Raw genomic sequence first — 18,146 nt, 5'->3', positions numbered from 1 at the left:
AAGTCAAACACTTGGCCTTCTGTATTCTCAAGTGTGTGATCTACATGCTGAACTATTTAGTCCAATGTACAATAAATATTTAATTGTTATATGAAGTAGAAGATCTTCATGTGGAGGTGGTGAGAGATAACCACTCATGAAATGCCAGTTCCCAGGGAGTTGGAAGGAGACAGTTGTTCCACACATGAAAGGAAGAATAAGCAGATCATGTACATGGAATGAAATCTTTCTATCCTGATTAGGCCCCCTAGCTTTAATGGTCTAAGCAGTTCTAAACAACTCTTGTTCAATTTCATGAGTTTATTTTATTCAGAGGTTTGGGGTTTTTCTTCTTTTTTCCCAGGAATTTTTTTCAAGGGCTTGCTCTTCTGAGCCATCCATGGACTGCAGGAGACATAGATGATAATGGGAGAGGCTGATGCTCTGCATCATCTGCAGTCCCAACATTTTGATCCTAGAACTTTGTTGTACAAAAGTTTCCATTGAAACAGCAAAGTTGAATATATGTATTAACTTCTACAGGTTAATAATTTGCCTGCTTGCACTTTCTCTGTTTTCTATAGACCTTTCTCCAATAAAAGATTAATTTTTTGAAGGTATTTTAGGGCCCAGACTATCAAAGACATTGAAGCCTCACAGATTCTCAGGATGCCTAATGATATGGTTGGGTCGCCATGTACCGAGGCTCATTGCGGTATGTAATTACATTCAGTAGAAGATTCAGAAGGTTTAAAGAATGTTTCTGCATTTGAAAAAAATAATGACATTTCTGTTAGAAAGGGATGTATTGAACTTTCGTCTGTATGAAGAAATGAAACCACAAAGAATCATTTATATAGTTTCCTCAAAAGTAAAATGTTGATGAACTTCCTTAAGCTCCCTGGACACCACAGTGGTGGTGGTTTACAGATCCCTGGTCACGTCCAGCCAGCATGGCAGTCTTGGCTTCACTCAAGTCCCATGACCAAAAGGTTTCCAACTCCCTGGCAGGGAGCCCTAAAGCCCTACCACTTGTGGCTTTAGTTGTTATTCTGCAGTTGCCAGAATCATGGCTATGTTTACCTTGTCTGACACAGTGCTGTGAAGCCAGGTGACCTGCCAGTAAAGAGTGCTATCCTCTGTAGGAAACCTACCTGCTTCTGTCAAATGGCTCATCACATCCTGCTCTTGTAGAACACTTCTACACTGGCATAAAACTCCAATGGAAAAATTTCTGGCTAACTTTACCAGGCATGGGAAGATCACTAAAAGCTGTGTTTTCTCGGTGGGATGGGCAGAGCTTCAACTCAGCTCACTCTTCCATTAATTTGCAGGGATAGACACTAAGTCAGGGTTTCTCCTTTGGCCAAACCAAAAGGAAAGCAGCAAAACTTCTGAACAGTATGTGTCCTAGTGTATGGCCACTTTCAGGCTTAATCAGAATTTAAATCCCTCACATCTGGAGTTTCAAGGTACCAGAACCACTGCATCAGTCAACACGAGTGTTCAGCCAGTGGGAGTTAGCTGAGACTTGAGGAATATGTGTGTTGTGTTAACAACTTAAAGAAAATTTCATCCTTCCTGAGTATGTTTGTGTTTCTCAGATACCAGGACAGGACTGGTCCTTCCTCAGTGTATATATGCTCATTGTATGCATGTGGAAACGTTAGTGAGATTAGCAGGGGTATTGCTTTTGCAAGGAGAATGAAGAGCTGTTTCTCATAAAATGAACTTCCTCCAACTGCTCTGCAGAGCTTGTTTCATCTTCCACTTTCTGAGCTGCAACAGTCAGAATTATTTTAAGTTTGTCACAAATGAACAGGGAATTGTGCTCCCCCTTGTTAGTATGGAAACTAATGGATCAAGCCAGGTTCTGTGCTGGTGTTAAGTGTTCCATCTCTATTTGAAGTCAATGGCACTAAATTATTTCCTGATAACAGAGGACTCAACCTTTCATTTTTCTTTTGACACACAGGCATTGGTTATGCTGAGTTGGAAATACCATTTGTGAAGTTTTATAGACTTGGGCTGAAATGCTTTGTGTGCTAACACTAGAGCTCTTATCTTGTATCCTTTTCTGTGGCTTTCATCGCAATGTATAACCTCCCATTTCTATTCTAGCCTGATACAGTTTTTGAAAAAAATCAGCAAATCTTTTAGAAAGGAGGTGGTGTCTCTTTCCTTCATCTTTTGTCTCCAACCTTCATATGTAGTTTTCCCCATCATACCTCTATTTCTAGTGTGCAGTCTCTTGTACTCCTATTCAAATTTTCCATTTTCTTTATTTTCTTCTTTCTCTGATTCTGTTTCAGGAATCTTACCAGCAACCACATTCTCTACTTTGCTGCTGTATGATTAGAGATTTTATTTCTAGTTATTATCTTGCTACCTGAATCTTTCTGAGAATATCTATCACCTAGAATTGCATCTAGTCATTTAAGATATTTCCATTTCTGTTCCCTCCCTTCTACCCTTTCTCCATCCATCTTTGCCATAAAGATTCAGAATAGCTTGTTGATAAGAATTAAATCTTCCTTCAACTCATGCACACCCAGTTAGAAGTGTTTGCTTTAAATAGGTCAGGCATTTCACTGATAACTGATTATCAAAGGTATATTTTTTATTTATTATACAGCTATAAATTAATGAAGAATTTATTATTCAGTTTGCTATCTACATGTGGACCCTTTCTGCCTTTAAAACTGGGGTTTAATAACGAAATTCCATTTTATCTGCTGAATTCTTTTAGTTCTTTGAGACTTCTTTAAAGATTAATAGTTGGCTAATTATAATAATGGTGTTTAATATAAGCAGTTTTCTAAAGGTAGTGAAGAACAGGATCTCTGTAAGGCTTTGGCTAAGACAGTCTTATCTAGGGCACTGAACTGTCACCTGCTTCATGCAAATGTGCTGGGTTTAAAAAACATGATAGAAAAAAAATATTTCCAAGGGCAGATAAAAATTTTAGATCATTTTAGTGATCTAATTCATGGAAAAGGCCTGCAACTAATTTTATTGGCACATACTATACGAGGGTAAAGAAGGAGGTCCCTGAAAGGAGAATAAACTGCAATGCAGAGGTAAGGACAAGAGGTTTAAGTGGCAGGGGGACATAGGCATGGAAATTTCTTAAGTTTGCATCATTTTCAACACAGAATGTAAACATATCCTGAACCTGTAAACATACTCCTAGCATGGCTGTACCCTCTAGAGCATGTGGTGATTGGCATGCTCAAGCGTTCTGGGTACCTTAGGACACCATCATGCATATCCAGACTGCATGGCAGCAGTGAGGTCCAAGAGGTGGATCATCCAAGTTCATGACTTCCTTTGAAGGCTGTGCTCAGGAGAAGGCAAGGATCACTACTCCAGGGGCAGTGAGAGGCAGGGAGTAGGCTGCATAGTCATGACCCTTGAGAGTTGTCTGCTGCGGCAGGATTCCTGTCTTGTCCTGAAAGGAAAAGGGGCAGAACTTCCTATCTACAGAAATTGAGAAATTATTTTAGTGCTTGATTTCCAGGTTGAAACTAATTAATACCATCATCTGCATCAGAAAGGAAGGAGGTGGCCTTTTCTAGAGTATCCTCTTGTGTCAGAATGCTCACAGTTGGTATCATTCCAGAGTCTTCTGACATTCACACATAAAGCCTTTCAGTTCTGTTTGGTGCTTAAGCCTGAGCTGTTGTGTAAATTTTACCTTTGATGATGTGTTTACTACTGAATGAGGATGAGGACAAAAACAATCAAGTGCTTATGGTCTTCCAATACCATCCCATAATGGACACTGAGACAGTCAGTTCACTGCAAGAGTTATAGAGCAGCTCAGACTATGAACAGCAAAAAATAAATTATGGACCCATATATGTTCATTCTCACATGATTATGCTCACATAAATGTGAGCAACTTCAGTGAAATCCTCATGCTGACTAACTGATAGAGTGACAAAACCACAGTGAAATTCACTGTCATAAATGCAAGCAATGTAAGCGAATAAAAATAGTCCATAATATTATCAGGTAATTAGGGCTAAAGCTGTTATGAACACCTAAGAAGGAGAAAAGTTCTTAATTTTTTAGAAGAAGCCTAGAAGAGGAAAGAAGTGAAGCACAAAGAACTTCTCATTAAATCTTTCAGCCCTTAAGAGAATCTGAAGTGAAACTTGAGTTTTGACTGCATTTTGTTGACTAATCTTAAAGAGGAGTATGCAGCATCTTATAGAGATATTGTCAGTTGCTCTTCACTGATACAGCCATGAAGCTGGAGAGAAATTTTGCCTCTAATAATAGTTCAGCTTCAAGGACAGCAAGCAGCTTTGCAAGGCTGCATAAGCAGCAGCTGGGCTCCAAAGCTCACTGATTTCCAGTAGAGATGAAGTGCCATATAAACATATGTGTCTTTATTTACCTCCTCCCCCCAACTGCCCCCACACAAACTAGCCTAGTTTCTTATCCACACTGTGTGGGCAGAGAATGGGAAAATAGCTCCTGGGAGCTGCTCCTGCTCTCTCCTTGCAAGAAAGTGGGAAGTCTCGATTGTTCCTAAGGTGTTCTGACTGCAACTGCTGAGTAGCAAAACCAGACTCTGCCCTGGCAAGAGACTTGCACATCCTGCTTCTATCGCGAGTGAAAACCAAGGTCAAATGCCTGGGTGCCAGCACAGCCCCCAATATCACCCTCTCCTGACAAGACCTGTTATCTTCACTTAACTAATGAGCATAGCTGAGGTTTAGCACTTTCCCTCTTCCCACCTTATCCCCACTCCCAGACCATCAGACTTCAAATGGATGAATTAGCTTCCCCTAGTTAAACAGCTTAGAATTTTGAGTTAAGCATTATTAAAACCTTCTTCAAAGTTATTCACTAGCTTTCCATAATATGAAACCATGGTTTTACCTATCAAAATGTAGTTATAACTATCTAAATCTGATTGAATAATAGTTTTTTTAGTTATCTGGAATTTCTGGAAAAGAAACTTTTCATGTGATCTGAAACAATTGTGTTCAACACCACATACTTTATCTTTACTTCAGGTATTTTTTAAATGATGAAATGTTATCAGTAAGAACAAAGGGCATTTCAAAACAAATTTTTTTTCATGAAAATCAGTGTTTTCATTTTGAAAATATTTTGCAGTTTTTCCAGATATGTTTAGAATGTAAAAATTCAATGACTGTCCAATGTTATTAAATATTTTGCTCAGGAAAAGAAAGCAGTAGTTGTAAAATTTCACTGTATTTCAAACAGTCTCTCTCATCCTCAGAATCTACCATTAATAATAATTTTTTGAAGCCGAGACTTTATTCCAAGTTTCTACCTTGGGGGAGTTTTCTTTTTATCTTGGTATTGCAAATCTTTGAAAAGAAGCATTTCGAATGGAAGGCATGACAGATCTTTTAAATGGAATATGCAGCTACTGAGCTCCACACTATAATTACTGTCATACTGAAGAAGGTTAAATATTTATGAAGAATGTGCTTTTTATCATTCAGTCTAATTTTTAAACCTGAATTCTGTAATTGCATTGAAATGCCAATAATCAAGGGGGGGTTCTTTCTTGGCAGACATAAGACTTTTACCAGTCTCATTTACTTGTGAAGCATGGCCGATGGAGGTATGTAAACAAAGTCTGTGGAGTTTTTTCATTTTGGACGAAAAATAAATTGAAAACAGTTCTGCCAAATAACTTCTTAGGCAATGCCTAACTGATTTTTCCCCAGAGATTAGAAATTGGGCTTCCCTCCTTTACATGTATTGAGTTTTATGTTTGGTCACATTATGATTTTTTTCCTTGCCAAATTTGGTTAGGCTAAATATCAAAGTGAGAATTAATCTTACTTTTTTACTAGTGTAGATTGCCATATTGAAATCATACAGTAAACTTCTGAAGAGTTTCTCACCAAAATTTACTGCATGACCCAAATTTGCTTGATGCCTGCACCTTAATAAGTTTGTTGAAAATCTGATCCAAATTTTGGTTTTAACAGTGCTATTTCAGATAACTTTCAGCTCCCTTTACAGTTCTATAATCAAAATGCTAATAAAACAAATAGGCGAAAATATCTCTGTTTAATAATTTGATTGCTGCACATCAAGCCCCACCATTTTCATATGATAGTTTTATATAAATTAAGCTAGAAGCATTTTCTGAAGAGATTTACTAGAAAAAAGGATGTATAGACTGTAATTTTATAGTTAATCAGGCTTTTAAAAACTTTTCATCTTTAATTTGAAATATTGGTTTGTCATTAGGAAACATTAGGAAAAAAGTTGCGGTCATCTAAAATGGGCTTTGGACAGGAATCTGACACCTAAATCTAAATTGTGATCCAAATTCTGCTCACGCAATAGCTGCTTAAACCAAGAGGCGTTTAGATGTTTTCTCATCACTTGATAGTTCCTCGGGTGCGATTCATAAAGTCCTGTCATTTGTGCAGGCCCAGAATGGACAAGCTAGTTCCCACCTACGCTGGGAAGTCAGAAGTGAAGCAGAGTAATGCCAAAGTCTTTGGCTTAGCAGAGGAGGAACAACTTCTTGCTGAATGTCATTCCAGCACAGAGCTACTGAACTGGGTCCCTGTCAGCATTGCTTTCTAGCTATTTTCCTTAAATAACAAGCTGCTGGAGAACTGTTGGCAGTCTGACCATCTTTTATTTTACAGGCTTGGGGCTACTACACTTACCTAGGAGGTGATGGTTACTTAAGAGAAAAGGAGTCCTGGGTTTGATTCTTGATTCTAGGGCTATTCAGTAAGGGGCAGTGGTGGGGGTGGGGAGGGGGGAAGGACCAAGAGAAACAAAAGAAAAGCAAATGCTTAGATCAGAGTGTAGTACAAACCTACTTTCCCTAGAGTCTTTCAGATGACTGGCCTGTGCATTGTGTGCTTTTCTACACGACAGTGCAGCTTCTGTCAGAGGCATGGGGGGCACACAGCCTTCTGATAAGGGCTCTCTATCTGGTTAAGTAATGTAGGGTTTTGAACACACTCAGGCTAGAGAGGGTCCTCTACTTCTTCACAAAGTATTCTAGTCACTGGGAGGTGGGGGAGAGGAGCGTTAGTTTAATTGAACTCTAGGTGCCTACTTTTGAGGTGGAAACTAGCTCAACTACTTTAGCAGTAAATGGATAGCACATTCAAGATGTGATTCATCTTATCCAAGAATAAATGTCTAAAGAATGTCAGGTCAGCTAACCCCTCCACACATTTCCTTCTTTCCATCGGCTGGAAAGGGACCCTGACTTAATTAGCTCAGTCAGAGCCATTTAAAGCTGTATGAAATGAATGCTGCCTGTTGGTATTCATAGGACCACCACCACAGCACAGCTTTGTTCTAAGAGAAAACAAGTCCTCCTCAGTTGTGGGAAAGGTATGCCCTTGTCTTCAGGAGGAGATGCTGGACCCTGCTTACAGGAGAGCTGGAAGGACCATCCCCAGAGTCACAGAAGTGAGCACTCCATAGTGCAGTGTTTTCTGGTGGCTACTCTAAGCAACTTTCTATTAACAGTGCAGGAGAGCCCTTCTAGAGAGATCTAAGTCTTCTTGTGCATTAGACAGGAAACGTAGGGGCCCAAATTCTGGTGTGAGTTCCATTCAGGGAAGCGAGGTAAGCATCTACATCCTAAGTAGGCCTGGCTTTTCACATCTTCCAGAAAATATTCTTAGTGCTATAAGCATCTTATTGGTGTCAATGAATTTGAGTCACGAAGCATCTTGTATTTAAAATCAATGTTGCTCTACTCCATTGGATTACACTTTAAGTAACTACTTAGAATTGAAAAAAAAATATTAATTGCCATTTACAGAATGCATTTTCTTCTATGCAAGCTATAAAGCTGGGAATATATATGTTGAAAATTTGGTATGAATCTAGTGTTGACTATCTATGACTCTTAGTTCAGTTTTGTTCTTTTGCCAACCTGAATGCATAGAGTTAAATCACGGGAAATGGGAACAAGGTTGTTAGAGAAGTGAGTAAGACGGTAGAACAATGACACAGATAAGGCAGCCTAAGGTATATAACTTCAAAGAATTTTAGATATGAGTGGCTGCTGGGCTATTGGGAGACAAACTGGCTCTGTGTAGGCTGGAATGGGGTACTCTTCCTAGGGCTATGCCTGGGTTCAGCAGAGATCTGAAACTTCAAAGACTTTAGAAAAGAGGAGGGGGCATGAATAGATTAGGAAAGGCTATGAGGGATAAATCAATGGAAAGCTGACAGTCAGACTGCAAGAGACATGGGGAAACATCATGTATGGTGATCTGAGTGGGGTGTTGGGTTTTTCTTGGTTTTGTTTTGCTTTACCTCCAGGAATGAGGTTAGCTCAGTTCAGGGGAAAATCAAAGCTTTCACACAGTTCTGTAGATGTTCCTACCTTTCAAGAATTCATGCTTTGCTTCTTGTTTTGCAGGTGTGATCACTGTGTCATCATATAGCTATAAATCTGTAGATATGTTTGAGAAAATAGCCATGACAAATGTCTTATTGTGACTCAGATCAAGCCTGGGAGAGGTTAAGCTGTGGAATCCCACCCAAGAGAGATGGCATTAAGGTCTAGCAACTTTGATGTATATTCAGGAAGATCCAAAAGAAAGAGAGTTTCAGATATCTATTAACTATGACACTGACGTTCATAATTGCTTCTCTAGCATTACATTAAAAAAAAATACATATAAATCTGGATTCTTCTAGGGTTCAGACTCAGAAAAGGTAGACTGAGGACTGGCAAGATGATTATAGACAATTTAGATTGTGTCTGTTTTGTCCAGAGTGACCTTGTACAGGTGTTATCCATGTTGGGTAACAGAAAACTAAAACATTACATCATTTAACCTTTGTTATCTATTCTCTATTAATTTTATTTTGTATCTATTCTTTATCCAGTAAAAGAGGGTTTCTTGCAAAGCTATTCCTCTGCATCCTTTGCTGCTTTGTATTCACAAGTGCATAAAGGATTAACTTTGAACTCTGTTTACAGTGTATTAATAGTATTGTATTACATCCATTGCTGATCAGCTTCCAGAAGGTGCAAATGCCTTGGGGTGAACATCTGTGGCTTTTTTTGGCTCCCTTAATTTTGGGTAGAACAAGAGTTGAAGGGGCAATAAATGTTGAACCAGCTTGCTACATTCAGAAAAGTATAGTCAGAATAAAATAGGTTATATTAACTCTACTAAGCCAATATTCGTTTTGCTTAATATGTGCTACCCTAGTCTCTTTGTTCTTCAAAATAATTTCAGTGTCCTTGAAACTGTAGGTATTATAGGCAAACTGTAGAATATTTGAGGAATTCAGAATAGATAAACCATTAAATATGAGTTTTAGCATTTGAGTGGAGACCCTTTTATATCTCTAGCAAGCAGCTCATCTGGGCTTTTTAACTCCAGTTATACTGCTTCAAAAATCACTGATTTAAAAGGCATTGGGAGTTGGGGGCAAATTGAAGTAGTGATAAATGTTAGAATGATATGATTTAAGGGGTCTAATTTACAAGACCTGGAGAAAAGCTGTTTGCTTCCCAAAACATCTTCATAGGGACCCTTAGGGGAAATCCTATCATGTCTCCTTTCCAGAATCCCAATCTGATTTCATACTTAAGTACTCATGCAATTTTAAAGAATGATGGTGAGTTACCTGTAGGTTTTTTCTTCTATTTCGGAATCTTGCCTGACAACATTAATGCAAGCATGTTCTAAATTACGCTTAGCAGAAAGCATAGCACAAAAAAATTCAGCATTGCATGACTGGTTTTGCAAGTAAAGCTGTAAAGATTTTTGCTATACATCACCTGGACATCTGAAGTAATGTTGTCAAGGACTTTTGGATGTTTAAACCCTGTACAGGTTTTTCACAGCCAATCAGGGAGAACAGCAATGGAACGTAATTTTTGCAAACAGTACTGAAAAAGATATGACATGTTGCATTGCTTACTTTTTGTAAGAAGACATGAGGTACATCTTGCTAGCAAGTGTATAAGCTTTTAAATGATTTGATGCCAGTTTATTTAGGTGAAAAATTAATTTTCATTCTGATACAGACCCACAAAAGTCAAGCAGAATAAGACTTTGTTTATTTTATGGGACCATTAACTATAGAATGGCGACTTACTTTTCCTATATTTAATCCTCAGAACAGCAAACAATCTACAGCCAGATCTGTTCAATTACTCTCAATGTTTTAAAGTTACATTGTTACCTCCTGCAAATGAAATATCAATATAAGCACTTCAAAAATATTGAAAAGTTTGATCCTTTCAGCAGTTTATTATTTTATTTTAAAAGATTTTATATTGCTATATTTTACATATCTGTTTGCTTTCTTTGTTGGCTTTTTTAGAAAAGAATGTAGTGCTATCTTTAGCTTAACTTAGCTAAACCTGTAGATCTAATAAAAATAATCATTGACCTCACTGCTGCAGCACCTTTTTCTTCCTGCCTGCTATTTTCTTCTCTTGATTTCTACAGAAGCAGGCAGAAGCAGGGCGGTATAGCCCCTTTTGTCCTTACATCAAGGTTCACCTAAAGTTCCATTTTGCTTTCCTGAATCATTTTTTTTTTCCAGTTGACAATCAAGACAAGTGGCCTCAGCACACACTCAGTAAGAACAGCACAACTCAGTGAGACCATATCCCCATGATTTTGAGAGAAAACATCTATTGGGGTATGCAGTAAATAAAGCTATCTCATGAAAGGAATGAATTAAAATGTCAGTTTGTTGTGGCATAGCTACTGATGACCAGTTCTGAAGTTTGTGATAACTTTCACCTTTTCCCCTTGAGCTAACCTACATTTGATGGTATCACCATGTGTCAGGAGAGAGCCCTTTTGAGGACACCTCTTCATCTAGACCAAACTGAGGGAAAATAGTTAGAGATTCCACAGTATTCCTCTGGGGATGCTATAGACAGAGCTGGTTCTCTTTCTTCCATGAACATCTATATGAATTATATAATAAGAAAAAAGTCCTAAAATGCTTAGCAGCTCCACACTTCTGTGTCCTCTTACCTAAACTACAGCTGGCATCTGAGCACAGTCATGGCCTTGCTCTGCAGCTTATGAAAGTCTTTCTCTGTTCACCGTGTCCATCATGTGAGAGACCTCTCTTATCAGATCAGCATGATCCTTCAGACACATTTCATTCAATAAAGAGCAGTGGCTGTGGTTGCTTTTGCTTTTCAAACTAGCATTTTAACCTGGACAGTCAGATTAGAAGTAATTTTTTTTTCTCAGAGATTGTCCATGGAGGCTAAAAAGTTGTTAGGAGATGATTAATAGGTGCCTTTCAAAGGAATGATGACTGTTCTTATGGTCCACATCTCATAAACCAACCTGCAGTTGTCTGCTTTGTCCTATTGCTGAATTGCTTGCCTGCATGAGCAAATTGGCATTTGCCTCAGTAACAACTCCTGCATATTCTTTTTGTTTTGTTTTGAAGTGTGAAACGGAGAGAAGGAAACTGGCCTTTCCTTTGCATGAGACATTCACTTAATATACTAGAAAAGGCAAAAACCCCCTGGTAACTTCCTTAGTGATAGACAAGCTCCAGGAAAGCCTGAAGAAAAATCTGTTTTCATTCGTTAGCTGTCTCTCCCTTATGCTTGAGTTACAGGTGTCAAAATATGGGTAATTTAGTAGGCTTTTCTAGGGATACAAAAGAAAAATAACTTGATCCACTACAAATCTTTAGTTTGGGCTGCAGAACACACTATCAATGAACCATGACTACAGGGACTGTCTGCGTCCTTCTGCTGCATTTAACGTCATTGTCTTTTTTGTGATAAATTGTAAAATGACATATCAAGTTAGCAGATTATTGACTGTCCTGCTGGAAAATTTGTAGAGCAGGCATGGTTTTAAATTAGCTCTGTAAAAGAGTGAACAAGTCAAAATCTGTGCAAGGCAAGTTTACATAGCATGCATTGGACTGACAGGCAGTAACTAAAACCTGAAATGTGCTTATTTAGGTGGAAGGGATTTTATGAGACATGAGTTGTTTTCATGAGCAGTTGGAGTCTAGCTAATTTCTACATCATTTCTTGTACTTTGAAAGTTATCTGGCTCTACCCAACTCTGCTATGGAATTATAAAGACTTTTTTTGCTGTCATCCAGTTTGGCTAGTTTAAGAAGGATGGCTAAATAACCTTGTTATTCTTTTCTGGGACCAGGGAGGGAGGACTTTAGTTTCATTTTAATAAAAAGTCCTTTACACCATTTCAGAAGTGCAGAGGGATTATGGAACAACTACAGATAATTTTTGTTTTCATAAAATCCCCTTTCCAGTGATGAAAAGTGTATGATAACAAAATGTATTGGCTTTAATGGACCCGTGTTGATTTAAATAAGTTGAGAGTTTGGTTTACCATCTAGAAAAGTCTAGTGTATGTCTAATGTCTGTGTATTTTATTTGATGATTTGGGTTTCTTCCATTATTTCACCTCCTACAATGCTAAATTCCTGTGATATCATTGCAATTGTTCCATAGAAAGTAGAGCTGAGGGAGGTCCCCCTGCCCTCTGGTTGGTTTTCCTTTTAACATTTGCCTAAGGAGAAAGCAAGACTTCAGAAAAGGTTCAACTAAGCTACAGAGAGCTTATCACTGGAGATGGCAAACTTATCACTGGAGATGGCATAGACAGGAAAATGATACTCTCTACACTGAAATGATCTTCCTTTAAGTGTTAGGCATCTTTAAAGATCAGAAGATTTTATTTTCATCACTTCGGTTTGTAGATATTTAATAGGTAGCATTTTTTCTCCAGTTGTGGACTCCATGTTTTTGTTTGATTTTTTTTTCTTTTCAGAAGGTAGAGCCCATTTCCCTATAACAATATTCACAAAGCCTTCAGGAGGCTAGCAGAGCCACAGTATTCAAGCCAATACAAAGAATCTGGTACTTACAAAGGTACTTTTGAAAATCCCAATGGTTACCTTTCCTCACTTCCAGATACATAAATACCTTTAAAAATATGCCTCTTACCTACCAACTTCTCACTAGGCAAATTTACAATATATCTATTTCTGGCTGAATATACTGTTGAAAGGCATTGATTTAAAATACTTTTTCTTTCTTTTTGGGACCGTTGATTCATTCCTCAGCATTTCCATTTTCAGAGCAAGGTAAATTGATACTGCATGGTTTACCATCTAGGGCTCTGGTGGATTTGCTTAAAAATAAGTTCCTGTTTTACCTACACATTAAAGTTTTCACTGTCATTAAGGATAGAAGTTTGCATTTGATTTCCTCAAAAACATTGACTTGTCTGCCTTTTTGTATGACTTTTAAACATAATTTTAACGTCATTCTCCACTGTAACACTGGTTGCATTTCAAGGGTCTTATAAAATACTTGGAAGGAATTGTGTAAGTATAAATTATTATCACTGAACTGTAGCTATTTCATGGTAGTTATTGTGACACTGTTACTCTGAAAGATGTTTAGTCAAGTAATGACATATCTGCCATAGCATGAGGAATTAGTATACTGTATTCAAAAACCAAATGTGCTGAATGTAGCCATTAACTGAATAATGCATAAAAGCAAATCTGATTCCTTAGAATACTTGAGTGATGTATGGCACTGATGGGACATAGAGGAATTGATTTGAGCACCTAGGTGTTATTCCATTATGGTGACTTCAGTGAGACTGGGAATTTCTGACTTTTAACACTGAATCCACTGACTCTACCAGTTTTGTAGAACTGTCAGTACCACTCTGTTTGTAGCAGAAACCAGAGTTGTACAGATACATTTGTCTATAGAGTTTTTTAGATACATTCCCCAGTTGCGAAGTTAAGAACAAGTTTTCAGAAACTGATTTTACAGATAAGAAAGAGAAATTTATTAGGGTTATTGATGGTATTTAAAATATTCCAAGGGTTATTGATGGTATTTAAAATATTCTAAGTTGAATCCTCCTCTCAGAGGTATAAAGCAAGCTTGACATTAAATATAGTAGAAACTACATGTTCACCAGCAAGAGGAAAAGTAGCCTTCCTGCTCTCTTAGTACTTCAGAAGATATGATTGCATACTATAGTTTGTGTCTGTGGACCTATAGTATTGTCTCCTTTTCCTCAGATGATTGTATGGAGGGCACTAGCTTTAATCAATGTATCTGAGAGAAGAACGAGGTAACAGTTCTGCTTATTAGAAAAAAATTTACCCAGTTATTAAAATTTTGGTTAAACGTGATCAAGAATTGTATATCCTTTTAGATTAGGAAAGATTTTTTGGTCATTCTTTTTTGGGTTGATTGCACCCATCACATATTTAACTACAAATATGAAGCTGTGGCACAGATCCCTTGTGAAATAGGCTAAGGGTGGTACTAAAGGTGTCTCCTTCAGAAACAGGAATTATCTTAGACCCTCTACCCTTTGTTGACAGACAATGTCTGTCAACAAAGAAAGTTAAGGATTGAATGGAAGAGTAAATATTGAGAGATGAACATTTTGAGAGCTGTGAGGAATTCTGCACTTTCACTGTTGCAGTGTCCTCACAGAGAGGTTTCGGGGTTATTTACCACCCACTCCTCCTCACCTAAACTGCTTGAATACTATTACATCTAACATCAGTCAAGAGGTAAAAATGACCTCTGGGCATTCATTGCATTTAAATATTTTTATCAAGAACATTTGTCAATTCACAGGTTGGTCTGAACTAGAAGATTCAAAGAGTGAAGACAGGTCATGCTGCATTGTACACACCAGTGCTGCGGTGTCACAGCACAAAGCATTCGGTGGCAAAATTCGTATCAACCCCCACAATGGCCACAACATACCACTTCTCTAGTTGTCTCTGCATGACCAGTGCTTTAAAGCAAATGTATGAAAAACCCCATCGGTTCCCTGATCCAATTCACAGGATAACTGCCTACAAAGTTGTACCAGTCCTAAGGCAGTACAAATAGAGGGCAGGAGTATCTCAAGGTGCTGTAATACCTGAAGACTTCTGTAGTTTAATTGGCTAATTTTTGGTGGCAGTGTTGGAATGAAAGGCTGTCTCATACTCAGGTCTGCTCAGGGTCACTTGCATTTGCAGAACTGTGTGATGACCTGAACCAGGGACCTGATGCAGCTGAAAAAATAGTTTTTGTTTGGGTTCTTTTTCAGCTGAATCCACTCCTGTTCTGGCACAGCTCTGACCAGCTTTGGCCAGATTAAGCAGTGTCTCTGAGTGTTCAGCCGTGGCTTGTATCTGCTGAAATGACATTCTAAATCACTGGTTTGGGGAAAAAGAAATTTAGGGGCATCATCCCCCAGCAAGTCGTTATTACTAGACAATCAAACACAAGAGATGATGGCCTGTCTGCCAAAGAAATGGCTGCAATTTTAAAGAGCTGAGGTCCTTCGGTTAGCAGGAACAATGCCAAAGCTGTCTCCTGAATAAGGTAATGAAGAGTTTAGCAGCAATATCAGTGTAATGTATTCCTGCTGTCTGCACTGGGCACATTGTCCTCCCAGCTGGTTCAGCATAACTGTTTATAAGGCAAGCAGTTATGTAGGTGGAGAAGAGAGCTGATTCTACTAAGCCACTTTCTCCTTTATGTTTAAATTGTTATTTCCAGTATACTCACAGCTAAACAGACCAATTCAAGGCTAGTAACCTGGGACACAGGAGAAGAAAAAGCATCTTTTGGTGACAGATGAGAGACAGTAAAACTCTCATGCTTGTGATAAGGTGGAGGGAACATACCAGAACTCTGCAGTCCCCACAGAGGCTGTGACACCCATCTTTCTTACCCTTGCTCTGAGAACAGGAAAGGCTTTCCTTTTCACTTCCCTGAGCTGTCAATCCCTGTTCAACTTCATGAGCAGTTAATTCACTTGCTAAAATCCATTTTTCATGCATTGCCCTATTTGTAAGGGATATTAAATCCTTTCCTTTATTTTCCGTGCTTGAAATTTAACTTTCTTCCATAAGGCTGCAGAAGAAAAGTTCTTGTATGAGTCACAGAAAAGAGCATTTGAGGCAGTTCAACTCTTACATTATTTTCTTTTCAGTTTATGAGTGTCTGAGCATTAGCTGACTCAAGTTTATTAAGTATGAAAAAACGGCACTAGGATTTTAACATCATTTGATGTTAAATAATTAACTTAGAAGACTAATGCCAACATCGTAAAACTTCATATGCATGATATTCAATATATAGCTATATTCAATAATAAATATCTTATGGAATTGTCATGTTTTAACCCCAGCCAGCAACTAAGCAGCACGCAGCTGCTTGCTCACTCCCTCCCCCCCCCTCAGTGGGATGGGGGAGGGAATTAAAAAAATAATAATTAAAACTTGTGGGTTGAGATAAAGACAGCTCAATAGGACAGAAAGGAAGGGGAAAAAAAAAAGAATATACAAAACAAGTGATGCACAATACAATTGCTCACCACCTGCTGACTGGTGCCCAGCCAATTCCCAAGCTGTGGTGTCCCTTGGCCAAATCCTGCCAGTTTATATACTGGGCATGACATAATATAGTATGGAATACTGCTTTGGCCAGTTTGGGTCAGCTGTCCTGGCTGTGTCCCCTCCCAGCTTCTTGGGCATGCCCAGCCTCTGCTGGCAGGGCAGTATGGGAAGCTGAAAAGTCCTTGACTTGATATAAACACTGCTTAGCACAACTAAAACATCAGTGTGTTATCAACATTATTCTCATCCTAAATCCAAAATATAACACTATACCAACTACTAGGAAGAAAATATTAACTTTATTCCAGCTGAAAGCAGGACAGGAATTCATACAACTGAAGCCCACACAAGAATAAGGAAGCTGCCAAAAGTAGTATCATATCCAGTTGGCTTCGTCAGCAAGAAACCAACTGGTCCACAGATGCTCTTTTTTTCTATGAGAAAATATCCTCTTTTGCAAGTCTCTTGTCTGCAAAATGTTTAATATGAACTCTTCTCCTCCTGCAGGCTATAAATCATTTATTCATCAAACCCTTTTATTTGTAGCAGATGGAAAACTTAATACAAATTTAAAAACAAAAAAGGGGAAGATTAGACACTTAGGTGAATTATAAGTCTAATTGCATTATACTGCACTGACTTTTTAAAAAGGCCTTAAGCCATGGGAATCGACTGATACTCAAATGGATTTGGATGCCTTTTCTCTGTTTGGGTGTCACGGATAAGAACAAGGCAAGATGTTTTTCCTAAGAGTGCTTGGTCATCATATGTAAGGATGTGAACACACGGAATGAGGCTATGATAGGAAGTTCCCCTGTATCTAGTGTTCCCTTAGTATCCACTTCCAGTGTCCTTGTCTATTCATGTAGCTGCCTAGCCCTGGTCCCAGCCAGTATGACAGTCAAAACAGACTAGGTGCTCTGTTTCTGCAGTGTGTCCTTTTTTCCCCTCTATTATTCCCCTTGCACAGGAGCACACATGTTCAGGCAAGAAAATGGTAAGACACTAAAATAAACAAGACATGGTATGGTTCCCATTCCTTTTCTTCCAGCACATGCACACTTATATTACCTTTGGTTTAGCTACATTTCAGTAAACTTTTGTTAACTGACTATATAACATAACTTGCATTCCTGCTTTTTGTACTTTACACAAAGTCACAAGGGGAAAAAAGACCCCATTCCTACATGGATCAAAAGAATGGTTCTCAGACTATTTCCATTACTTCAAAAGAAATACTGCTACGATATGTAGTATGGGTAAAAGTCTCATAATATTGCCAATAACATAACTGCTACTCTAGCAACAAGAAAAATATGTTCCTTTGATTATACATTTCTATTTAGCAAATGCATTAGACAACTACTCGCATGTGATGGTGTGACAGTAGTTCCTCCTGTCATGCAATGACGCAAACCAAATGTCCTGGTTTCAGCTGGGATAGAGTTACTTTTCTTTCTAGTAGCTGGTATAGTGTTATGTTCTGCATTCAGTATGAGAAGAATGTTGATAACACACTGATGTTTTCAGTTGTTGCTAAGTAGTGTTTAGACTAAAGTCAAGGATTTTTCAGCTTCTCATGCCCAGCCAGTGAGAAGGCTGGAGGGGCACAAGAAGTTGGGAGGGGACACAGCCAGGGCAGCTGACCCAAACTGGCCAAAAGGGCATTCCATACCATGTGACGTCATGCCCAGTATAGGAACTGGGGGGACTTGCCTGGGGAGGGGTGGATTGCTGCTCGGAACTAACTGGGCATCTGTCGG

Source organism: Haliaeetus albicilla, chromosome 1, assembly GCF_947461875.1.
Source record: "Haliaeetus albicilla chromosome 1, bHalAlb1.1, whole genome shotgun sequence".
Classification (NCBI taxonomy): domain Eukaryota; kingdom Metazoa; phylum Chordata; class Aves; order Accipitriformes; family Accipitridae; genus Haliaeetus; species Haliaeetus albicilla.
The sequence above is the reverse complement of the archived record's forward strand: the minus strand, read 5'-3'. Positions refer to the sequence as shown.